Genomic DNA, 12115 nt, shown 5'->3' with positions numbered 1-12115 from the left:
TGGTTGGTTTTGTATTCTGGGTACACAGTATAAATTTGTGTTGATTGTGATTTTCTATCATGAATCATGAGTGAAGGCCAATTTTAGTTTATGCTTACATCTTCCCCCCATCCACTGAAGTGAAAATCAGTTTTAAATCATCATCTAATAAACAAAATAGGTCCTTTTGGTAAAAAGAAACAATAATAATAATAATTCTGTTTCTTTTTTCTTTTTCTTTTTTAGTCTTCCAGACTGAGTTTTAGCTTTTAGAAATGTGCTGCAAAAATCTTGCATCTTAAAATCAGCTGAGATGTTCTTTCTGCAACTGGAATATTAAGGAATAGTTTGTTTAGTTCTCTGGTGGGATATTCTTATCTGGGAAAAAGCTCACCCACCCACCTCTTAATTTTATTTTAATCAGTTGCACATTTAGTCCTTGAGCATTTTAATTTTTTAAATCTGACTCAAATTAAGCTGATAACTGCTCAGTATGATGGGCCCCAGCTTACAAAGTTGCATTGGAAAATGGGGATACCGTGTGCCAACTTGGTAAAATGTTTTGTTAGCTTGGTTTTAAGTGTGTGGTCTATGTGGAAATACAGCATCTTAATGATCATGGTCTTTCTGACATATTTATAAATTGTAATCAAACTATGAAAAATAAAACAATAGAAGTCATGGTGCCTGTGACACAGAGTGTCAGGCAAATTCTGTTTTGGTTCTCTCTCCACAGTAGCTTGAGAAGTCGGTATGTCAAGCCTTTGTGTAACTCCTAGATGGGCCTGAAAAATGTTTCTTTTACAATTTCACAAATGAAGTTCTTCTCAGTTGGTACTATGTTCCACTAAAATTAAATAATGTAAAAAGTTAGGGATGTACTTGAAATTTAATTTATGTGTAGCAATATTCTGGTGGTAGTTGGATGTATCTAAACAAAAATTCCGTTTTCCCTGAACCCAGTCTGATACGGAGGTCAGTATCTTGTAGATGGCTTTGTAGCACTGGTCTCAGCTTTGTGTGGCATGTTTTCAGCATGCCACAGCCTTCAAAACTCTGGTAGTGGGCAGAAGTTAAGGCTAGCCTAGGACTTAGTACTTCTGTGCCTTTTTCTTTCCTTTTTTTTTTTTCTTTCCTTTCATAACTGTTTACAGCCTCACCCCTTTGGTTTGCTAAAATGAATTTGCTTTGCTTTTTAAGTATCTCAGAAAGAAGCCTAAGAAGCACAAGGGCCCTCTATTTTCTTCAAAACAATGTATTCAATAAAATTAGAGTTTTTAAAAAATAATAATAAAAAAAAAAAAAAAAGGATGTCAGCAATCCCACATGAATTTGGGCATCCCAGAGGCTGGAATCTGTTTCCTTGACATGTCTCAAGAACGAGGGGAAGGCTCATAGCATAACATGCCAAAGGGCGGTGGTGGGGATGTTACATAGTACATTTCCTGGCACACAGCAGATCATGGCAACTGCAAAAACAACTTCGGCATTGTGGCAGGAATTTAAAAATAATAAAGAAGCAATGACAGGTAAAAGACCAAGACCTTTCACAAATATACACAGATACATGTATATATGTATATATACATATGTGTATGTATGTGTATATATGCATTTATATGCAAAGATGTTCATATATATATATACATATATATTTGCATATGTTACAAAGATCTGTTCCTTTGTGCTTAAAGTTACCATGTTACATTATGAGCATGACATACATTTTGTGTGGCAGGACTGTTGTTGTTCTGTCTTCATCCTTTTCTTCTTTGAATTAAGTTAAATATTAGCCTCTGGGACTAGACAGCCCTCTGTTCTTTATGGTCAAAAAACGCTCCTTAAAATCTTCTTCCTAGACTTGTGTCAGTTGTCCCTAGGTGTAAGATGGATGCTTACAAGCTGTGGCAAAAGTGGGTACAAGTTCTGCTTGATTTCTTTTCATTGCAGTCAGATCCTCACAGCCTTCTGAAGCATCTAGGTGCACAAGAGGTTGCTCTGCCCTGCAAAATGCCAGGTAAATGAAGTCATTTTCATTTGTGCTTTAGTGAAGGCTGGCAGCATCTATCGAAGGTTTTTACATAGCTTTCAGAGCAAAGACAAGATTGAAATAAAAGATTGCCTTGCTTGTTCTCTCGGTACTGGAGCAGCTCTTGGAGAGAGAAAGGAGCTTTAAAAGAGAATGGAAGGGTGTCTGCCTCTGAGAACAGACAATGACCTGTATATGAAAGCTTTCTGCTCCTAGATCATGTACACAGCTCTTTTGGATGCAGTCATGCAGATGTTTATAGAAGAAGCTGAGTAACAGTAAAAATAAACAAACAAACAAATAAATAAATAAATAAACATTTCATTTATTGACCTGGAAAGAAAGAAAAAAAAAATAGAAGAAAAAAAAAGAAAAAAAAATTTATTCATCATTATTGTTTTATTGTGTTCTTTTACTTTTTACTCAATGAGTTGTTTTCCCTCTCTTCTGCTGTTGTAGATTGGAGCTTCTGTTTGCCTTGGAACTTGTGTGTGCATCTGTTTGAAACAACTTGTCTTATTTTTGATGCCTGGCTTGCTCTGTAGAAGAACTATGTGGCAAGATGCCTCTCACTTGGTGACTGGCAAGCCAAACTTGGGAAGAAGCTCTTAGAAATGGAGACCCTAGCAAACAGATCCATACCTGCAACTATAATGTCAACATGTGACCATGACTGTGAAAAAAGCTGCATAGATTTCTGCTCCTGGAAGCCTCATCACCAAGCAACTGACAGAGACTAGGGAGAGGAGAGAAAAGGAAAGGATTTAAGAAAAACAAACCTCAAGGATTTAGGTGCTTTTCCAGATGCAAGCCAGAGGTCTTATCGTTCCAACCTCAGTAGGAGGTAAAATCTTGATGATTGTTTTAGGTTTTATATTGCTCCCTGTTCTGGAAACACACGGCTTTTTATTGAAGATGGGTGGTATTAAAAAGGGTTTTCTGAAAGGGCTAGCAGTGACTGCTGATGTTAACTGAACCTCTTCTCTTTAAGACAATGAGGTGATGGACGGGTTGGGTTGGTGGTGGCAGCTTGACATTAAAAATCAGTTGTGTGCCTGTGCAATCCCTTTAATACAGCATGGTGTGGCACAGACAAGACATAGATATCTGCTTTCTGTCTGTGCTAGGGAGGCAGTAAATATCAGCAAGGGGCCAGGCAACATGCTGGACACTGAAATCTCTGCCGCCATGTCTGCCTGGCCCTGCATATTGCAGCTGCTGGTTTGGGAGTGATGCTTTCAAGAGCTGTTCCTGTCCTCTCCTGTGCATGCGCTCTCCACGGTCTCCACCAAGCAAAGATGGAGAAGAACAGGTTTTCCTGTGAGATAGCAGAGTAATGTGATACGTTCCTCTAAGTCCGTTCAACCCTCCACTGAGGGAATATTTCTTTCTCAGAGCTGCCATCGGAAAGCCGGAGTTTTTTATTCAGTTTACAGGTAGTAGGCCCATAGTCTCAATTATCCAGTGTTTTGGTGGAGTTGTGCCAAAGTTGTGCATCTCCGTTTACATGGGATTGACCAGCTTTCATATCTCTATTACTCTGTGATTCTGACTCTTGTTTTGCTCTGAAAATTGTGTTCATTTTAGGCCAGCATGCACAAGAAAGATGACAGCTGCACCAGTGTCTGTCACTAAAGTCTGAGAAGTTGAATAGTTTGTTGATGTCAGCAGGGTTATTTTCTATTTCTCAACTATGTGAGTGAAAAGTCAGATCATTTATGCATCTCACTCCTACATAACTAATCGTAGAATCATTAATAGATGGACAAGGTTTTTTTCAGCTGACATCTAGTATGCTAAATAAGTAATGATGAAGAGATTACTTTCTTCAGTTTGCTTTCTTCATGTAATGTATAATAAGTAGGTGAACTAGTGAAATATAATGTGTGACAGATAACAAATAAGTTACAAACTTTGTAATCTTGAGTGGATGTCCTGATGCGGGGGAGTATGCATGTGCTCTTATACAGAATTTGTCATGTCTGATTGCACCTTGACATTTAAATTGTACTTTGAACTGATTTCCACAGATGGAAAATCAGATTTCCTAGGATTGTAGTAATTTTTATGGCCCCCAAATTCTTGTATTAGGGATGCAACCATGCATTGGGTTTCTTAGTGAGTTTCAAAAGTAAATTTAACATGTTTACCTTTTTCAAGGAATAAGACTTTACTAGGAATTCTAATATTAATAGTTAACTCCTAAATAGCCCAGCACTGCTTTGCTTTTTTGCATTGCGCAAACCAGCCTCTCAGTCATTGTGACTGTAATATCGAGGCAGCAACAGAAGCAAGTCTTTGCTTCATTGCAGCGTAATTTAAGTGCAACATCCAGGTGTGATATTTGAGGTGGTGGCTCATAGTAACATCGTTCCCAGAAGAGAACAATCTAGTTGCTTTCAGAAAAGCTTACATGACAAATAGCCTTACTCAAGTACAGAATGGTATCTCATAGTCCCTTAGTCCTTGTCTTTTAGGTACACCACAAGCAATGGTGGAAAAAGGTAAGGATTTCTTTTTATTTTATTTTGGTGTAGTCCATGAGCCTGTGATGTTCTGTGGTATGGATCCGTAGTCATAGGTTAGCCAAGCCCTTTTTATTTGTTGGTTTTTAAATGTCACCTTCTCAAAGCACTAACAGATTGATTCTAATGAATCTGCTAGAGCTTCTCTTACATTTTCTTGTTCTCCTGATTTTTATTTTGATATGATCTCCAACAACTCCTTCCACTGACTCTTTATAAGGATATATAAAATAATAAAAACAATAGTATATCATTAAAAAAATTATATATGTGTAGTGTCTTTTTAATTAACCTGCAAAATAATGTAATAATAGCTTGTAGACACAGGATGTGATTTTTACATGAGTTTATGAATTCCAAAGGAATCACTCTAATCTTTTTCTTTTTCAAGTTCATCAGTTTAAAAATAAATATTTGTCTGATAATAAAACACAGTGCTAAGGATTTCAAAGTTTCCAATTTGTCTGTATTTGCCAGCCATTATTAAAACAAGCTTCCTGTACTCATAAGATTTAATTTAATACAGCCATTGCTTCTGGTGTTCACTTTCTGTGAAACATATAGGAAGGATACAAAATAATGACTCAGCAAAAAGTAATACTCGAAGCAAAAGATGCACTTAGATCATCTAACAAATTTAAATGGGGATATGCCTCCCACTGGTAGCTCTAGTGCTTTGAATTCCGGAAATATTATGAAGGCTGGCACAAACCTCTGTTTCATCACAACCATGTCACAATGTGTTATGAGATATCTGTGTTATTATTCATGTGGTAAATTGGAACTGTCTTATATATGATAATATACTGTCCATCAAAACAAAATCTATGGAATTATTATCTTATTTTCTGTTTTTATCTTATTTATAAATGTTAACTTCTTTTAAAGGACCAAAAATATAGTAAAAGTTTGTGAGGACTATAACCTTTGAATTTACTTATTGTTACTGAAGTTACACATAATAATTTTTATTATTGATTAGCTATAAAAAATATTAAGAAGAAAAATAAGTACCAATATTTTGAAACAAATATATGGAGCTTACAAGCAGTCTGACTACTTTTACACTGCCACTAGACATCTGAATTTATTGTGAATATCTTAATTGTTTTCTTTATTCTTGCTCCCGTTTGGTCAGGAAAGAAGGGGAACTCATAGCCTAACAAAACTGGTCCTACTGACAAGGTACTTGAGGGAAGTCATCCTTCACACCACCCAGGGATGTCTTTGGCATTGGGACAGGGTCATATTCTCAGTTTGTGGCACATGAAATTGTGCTCCACATCCTGGGGACCTTGTTCTCAGCTAGTGTTGGCTTAGGATATTTGAGATAGGCCTTGGCTTTTTTGCTAAGTCTAACCAAGAAGGAGCCTGAATTAATTGTTCCTCGTTCTTGGTGTCCTAGGTGAGTTTCAATTTCATTAATGTCAACTGTCATTTAGGTTGTCCCAGGGCTTATAAAACAATTGCAACACATTGGCTGACATGATGCAGAACCTAGAGAATACTCTTGTTTTTCTGAATCAGCAGCTGGAGGTGCCGTAAGGTATGTTATCTCTATGTTATGCTTAAACTATAGCCTACCTCTCAGTCTAAAGGCAAACTGTTGGATGGTGCTTTGCAGGATGACAGTGCTATCACTTTTTTACTCTAATATGAAACTACCCAGAGACAGCAAATTGTTATCAGAATCTTCTAGTGTTTTTGGAAAACAGAGAAGTTTAGACACAAGCCAAGGTGAGTAACCTTCATATTGATTCTTTATTTATGAGTCCACTGTCACATGCTGATCCACTTTGTTGTTTAATTGAACCAGGATCTCATCATGCTTCATATTTTATTTAACTTGGTATGCTTTATTTACTGTGTTTTCTTAGCCTTCCAACTTCAGAAATGTTTAAAAAGCAGATGTGGTTGAATTGTTTTAACAGCAGTCATCTAAAGATGAGGTAAAACCAGATGTGCATATTGAGATATCATCTATTATTTAATCAGGTAGTGTAATTGGAAATGGTAGACAAATTTTATGACACACTAGACTTCCTCAGATCTGAAACAGAATTAGCAGACTTCAGAGTGAAATGCAAAATGAAAGCAGTTGTTCAGATATATACCAACTACCTCTGAAAGAAAAGGTAGCTGGTATGTGTAGAATAGAGAAAAGTGATAAGGCAGTTATCTCTCTAAGGAAAGAAAAAATAATAATGTATTGCCTGTCAAACATGGAGATGTTAGTGGAGGGGAAAGAAAATTATATTGTGCCATGGAATCAATATCTCTATTGAATCCCTGTTTTTTAGTGACCAGCAGAGTTTAAAATGTTAGCTCTAATCTCATCTTCAGAAGGCATTTTGAAGATCCTCTTTAGAGATCAAGACTGAAAGATCAGAAGTGGCATGTTTGTGTAAAGTATGCTTTGTATAAAATGTTTTGTTTTGTTTTTGTATTTGTTTCAAGAGTTTATCACAGAGATGAATTGCAAAAAACATGATTAAGCAGTTCTAGTCCTCCAAGGGTTCCATGCTGAGTTCCATGGGATGAACTTCTGAGTTTGGAAAGGATCTTTTAGGTCAGATTTATGTTCCCAGTAGTTTGAGCTACAGGAGATAATGTAAAGTATCTTGTTAAACAGAATTTACACCTGTTACATTCATTGATATTTCATCTGTGAGATAGCTGTACCTCAGTGCTAATACTAATGTGTGGAAATGCTGAAGTTTATGCTTAGCTTTTACTGGCCCTTCTCTGAAATTCCCATGTGTTCTGAAAACCTGAAGCAATCTACCACAATGTGGCAGTATATCATGAGTGGGCTGGAGAGTCCCCAAACACAAAACGCTGCCCCAGACAAAACATCCTGGAGTGCTCTCCCTGCTCTCAAACTAATTTTTTGATAAGAATAACTCCTTAACCTCCTGAAATCATCTCACAGATGCAGCTATAGGCGACAAACCTGGTTGGTTGTTCTGCTAGGTTTCCTGGTCACTCTGTGTCTCTTGCCTCACAGCAATCTTGGCTCCCTGAGCCTGGAGAAATTTTGAATAAGTGGGACCTTCTTGCTGCTCAGGTGCACCCTGATCTTCTCCCTTCTAGAAGGAATCTTCTCCCTTCTAGAAGCCCCATTGCTATGGTGTTAGCAGCCTGTTACCAGCCCACCTTTTCTGGCCCCATACATACAATGAACAGTGGAAGAAACAGATATACAGCACTTTATTCCTGTGACATCAGGTGAATGACCTCAAGCTTGTAATAGGGTGGTTGGGTGCTGGTTAGTGAAAGGAAAAAAAAAGTTAGCTTTTCCCCACCACCACTCATTTGGGAGTGAGCTGTCAGAAAAGTGTGATGACAATTCTATTATTTCTTATTTTTCTTTTCCATAGACATGTTCTTGGCCTTTATTCAAGAAGGTGTGCTCACCTTAAGCTAGTATCGTCCCTTGGACAGCATACAATAGTGGGTGTTTCAGAGAGTTGTGTAGAACACTGAGGGTTGATTCTGCAGTGTGGTCCAGCTGCTGCCGTGCAGTACAGATGTTATACCACAACAACAGACAAGAAACAGTGGCAGGGTATTTCCACAAGCAATGGTGAAATGAGGCTGCTGAAGTAATTAAAAGGTTGTTTTAGTACTCTGGTAACCACTAGAGAGTCTATTGCCATATTCACATTAAATAAAGCACAATTAGGCCTGACATATTGTCCTTCCTTTAGAGCTCCTACCTGAGCTGATGACAGGGAACAAATTAATCCCAGTTGGAGACAGTTTAATTAAACTATCTCAAATGTGTTGTATTGCTTTGGATGTTTTGATTTTGTTATTATTTGTATTTATCACAAATGAATATTATTCTTGATCTGCCTTTTGCCAGAAATAACATTATTTAGTCAAAGTTTATAGTCCTAAATTAAAGACTGTGATATTTTAATTTAATTTAACTCTATTACTGTGTATAGACAATCCTAACTGAGGCCGTTACAAATACGTTCACACTAGACTTGCAAACATTTTCAATTAGGCTTTTACAGTTCTGTTGCTTGGGAAACAGCTTATGATAAGAATGCCACACATGGCGCATTTCTTGTTCTTTGAGGTTGTATTTTTTGTGATCATACCTCATTATTATTCCATTACTACATTACCAGTACTATTACCCATTTTTTAGTAAGTTAGGTTGAAATTACAAAATTATTTTTGAAATATTTTCTACAATTTTGAAACTATGGAGACCTTAGTAATGAGCTAATCACTTTGGCACATTCATGTGGGTTAATAATTCAACAGTGCATTAGTTATGCCCACATTAAAATAATTTATTTTCTTTCATGAAGCAGAAAAGGCATACTCTGTCCAACTTGATACCTTTATATTTATTCTTGTCTTGATATTTATATGGTTACTGTCCAAGTGCCTTGAAAATATGACTGTGTGTTACTTTAATAAAACTTACGCACTTTTAATTCTATTTTATAGACTAAAAAGTGAAAAATTACATAGCCCCTGTCCATGGGTTCATACCAGATCTACTGATGATTATCTATGGCTTTGGCCAACTTTTCTTGCTACAGAACAAACAACTTGAAACAGCTTTTGATCACAAGACACCAGATGCCCTTCTCATTCAATGTATCAGGTAAGTTATTCACTTCTTGTTCAAGGCAATGGCAAAACCTCACCATCTCTGAAGGACTAGCTCCCTTCTCAGGCTGCTGAAGGCGCAGAGAGCACTGCTATATGCATGAGGGGTTATCCCAGTACTTTTGGAGAGGACACCTATAAGCCACCTCCTAAAATCTTGCAGAGTTTTCCCAGGGCTGTTGAAATTCTGTAGTCTGTCCTTCCTCAGTCAGACTTGGAACTACACAGGGACTGTGACTTTGAAGCTCATTCCAGTTCAATTTGTTTTAGTTTTCTTAAGTCATAGTATTTCACAATTAGATCTGTTTTGCAAGTGCAAAAAAATGATGCAGCTGAACTATTAAAACAATACAAAGCATATTGTTTGATCAGAAACAAAATGTGTCATTCTTCATTAAAGTTCCAAGGTTTATGTCTACCTAGTTTTCAAAAAATATTATTTTGCCTCAGCAACAAAATAGAAAAATCTTATTTCTAAACACAGAATTACCAACCACAGCACTTTATTCAGAATATCCGTATTTCAATTGTGTTTTGTGAGGATTTTTTTTCTTTACTTATCCTTTTCAGAAAATATTCTTTGGACTTCAGTTAAACTCATGGAATGTTTTTGCCTGCTCAGAACTGCACATTTTGGAAGATTTTATTTACAAAAAATACTCTGCTCAGCTTGAATTGCATGAGTTGGTTAATATTTTTCTTTGGCCCTGTCTGAACCCAGGAAGTGAATTCCTTTGCTTATTTTGGTACCAATGATGAAAAAAAGTGATGGCATTAATGCATACAACTGTAATGGGACAGCAATGACCAATTTCTACAACCATGTAGAAATATCACAGTAACTAAGTAAATCCTATTTGCCTGTGTAAAACCACATGATGTTTAATGTTCAGATGCTATTAACTTACACGTTTTCTCCAGGCTTTGAATTTATTTTTTTTCTTCTGAATTTGACAGGTTCTCAGCAGTGGTAGGAGGTAAGGATTTAATGAAAGGATCTTTAGTGTTCTCTGCTTTCCTACCCTCTGTTCTCCTTTCTGATTTTCTCTCTCAGAAATAATCTACTTTCACAATTTCTTCATAACGTATTCTGTATGCCCCTTGTTCTCCAACATTTCTAGGAATTTGTGCTGTCTTCTTAATTGACCTGTCACTTATGGACTGTATCTGTAACTCTTAGGATAATACTTGGTAGCTGTTCTGAATTCTGATGAGCGATGAAGAAAATTTCAGATCTGAAAAGTTTTCAAGACAATGAGATATCTACAGGCAAGGTACATTGTTATTATTCAGACTGGTTACTAAGCTTTCCTCACTCACCAAACACATGTTGGGAAACGGATTTATTTATTTATAGGAAGAAAAAAAAAAAAGAAAGAAAATAAAAAAAAGATTCTTTAGACATTTCAAGTGTAAGTTTAATTTGGTCAGCTCAATCTATTACATCAATGTGAAAAGATTAATTTAACTCCAGCATAGGTAACTACATCTGAGGTGAATTGAAATTGTATTAGTCAAGGGCAAGATACTCTCATAAAATCCTCATCTACCTCATTGCCTAATTAGTTTTATAAATATTTATTTTTACAAAATGAAGACAATGGCATTGAAGATCTTAGTATTTTTTCACTCCTATGGAATAGTAATCCAAGCTTATCTCTCATGAGAACAACTCTATTTTCCTTCCTCTTTCTCGTGCATCTTCACTTCTTCAACTCAAGGCTTTTAAGCAGATCATTAAAAATGACTATGGACTTTGAAAGAAGATATGTATGTGGGTGTAATTGCTTCTCAGAAGCTTTGAGCATGCTGTTTAGTAACAACATTTTGTGTCATTTCTATTTGGTAAACATCTGTGACAAATTTTCTGCCAAGCTTATGTTATTTTTACCTTAATGTTGCCCATAGCATCCACCATTATACTATTCCTTGTCTGACCAAAGTTTTCAGTAGTAGAGAATCACAGAATCATAGAACAGCTTGGGTTGGAAGGAACCTTAAAGATCACCTATTTCCTGCCCCCTTGCCATGGGCAGGGATGCCACACACTACACCAAGTTGCACAGGGCTCCTGTGAAATAAATGTTGGGCTTTCGAATGTGTTGAGATTTTATGAGACACACATTGCTATCATTTCACCACCTTAGTGTCTCAGGACAAATGTATTACACAATTAAAGTAAGCCTTCCAGCAACATATGAGTACCTTGCAGGTGTCTGAGCCCTGTGGCTGACGAGGCCTTGGAGATAGTCTATATTCCCTAAAGCTCAGGAGGTTAGTTGCAGTGATGGTATAAATGGATGGAAAGAGCATGTTGCTCAAGCCATGGAATCATATTTAAGTCATCAGTTAGGGTTACCCATACCTGAAAATGTGAGGAAACTGTGGTCTGGCTGCCACCACTCTGTGAGAACATGCAGGGACTTGTATTGAAGAAGCATCCCATAAGAAGGTCTAGGAAAGCTCTCTGGCACATGACAAGAAAGTAAAGGACAGGCCCATGTTGAGCTGCCAGATCGCATGGAGCTGCCTAGTTTCTGTTTTCTAATGCTACCTCTTATGATTTCTACTGCAGTCAGAGCTTCAAACCTGCAAAAGTTCAGTGGAGACAGAGGTTATAACCCCTTGGATGCCTTCAAAAAACTGTTTACTTTGGAGTGTTTTAGATACTCTTACCACCATGCTAGGAGGGCTGCCTTGCTGTTAGACAAGCACTCAGGAGTCAATCTTAACTCAGGGTGAGATCAGATGAATACAAATAGAAGTTTATTTACAATGTCCAGAATAGACATAATTTAAAATATTTACAAAAAATGGATAAAGAGCAAAAAGGAAGCTGTTCTCTTAATCTGTTCACGTGAAAACCAAAAAAAAGAAAGGCCTCTTCTGCATTATCAAACCTGTTCAAGCTGCATTTTGGCTCAAATCTCAGGGAGGCATTATTTTC

At 36.9% G+C, this 12115-nt stretch overlaps 1 long non-coding RNA gene across 1 annotated transcript in view; it reads left to right on the top strand.

Annotated features, from left to right (window-relative positions):
* Nucleotides 1-10721, top strand: part of LOC106018470 (uncharacterized) — a 319103-nt gene extending 308382 nt beyond the window's left edge. The window contains exons 20-22 of the long non-coding RNA XR_011803780.1: nt 1930-1996; nt 2468-9163; nt 10349-10721. This is a non-coding gene — a long non-coding RNA (uncharacterized lncRNA). The remainder of the gene's footprint in view (nt 1-1929; nt 1997-2467; nt 9164-10348) is intronic.
* Nucleotides 10722-12115: the final 1394 nt, after the last annotated feature.

The sequence above is a fragment of the Anas platyrhynchos genome, chromosome 1, assembly GCF_047663525.1.
Source record: "Anas platyrhynchos isolate ZD024472 breed Pekin duck chromosome 1, IASCAAS_PekinDuck_T2T, whole genome shotgun sequence".
Lineage (NCBI taxonomy): Eukaryota > Metazoa > Chordata > Aves > Anseriformes > Anatidae > Anas > Anas platyrhynchos.
The sequence above is the reverse complement of the archived record's forward strand: the minus strand, read 5'-3'. Positions and strand labels throughout refer to the sequence as shown.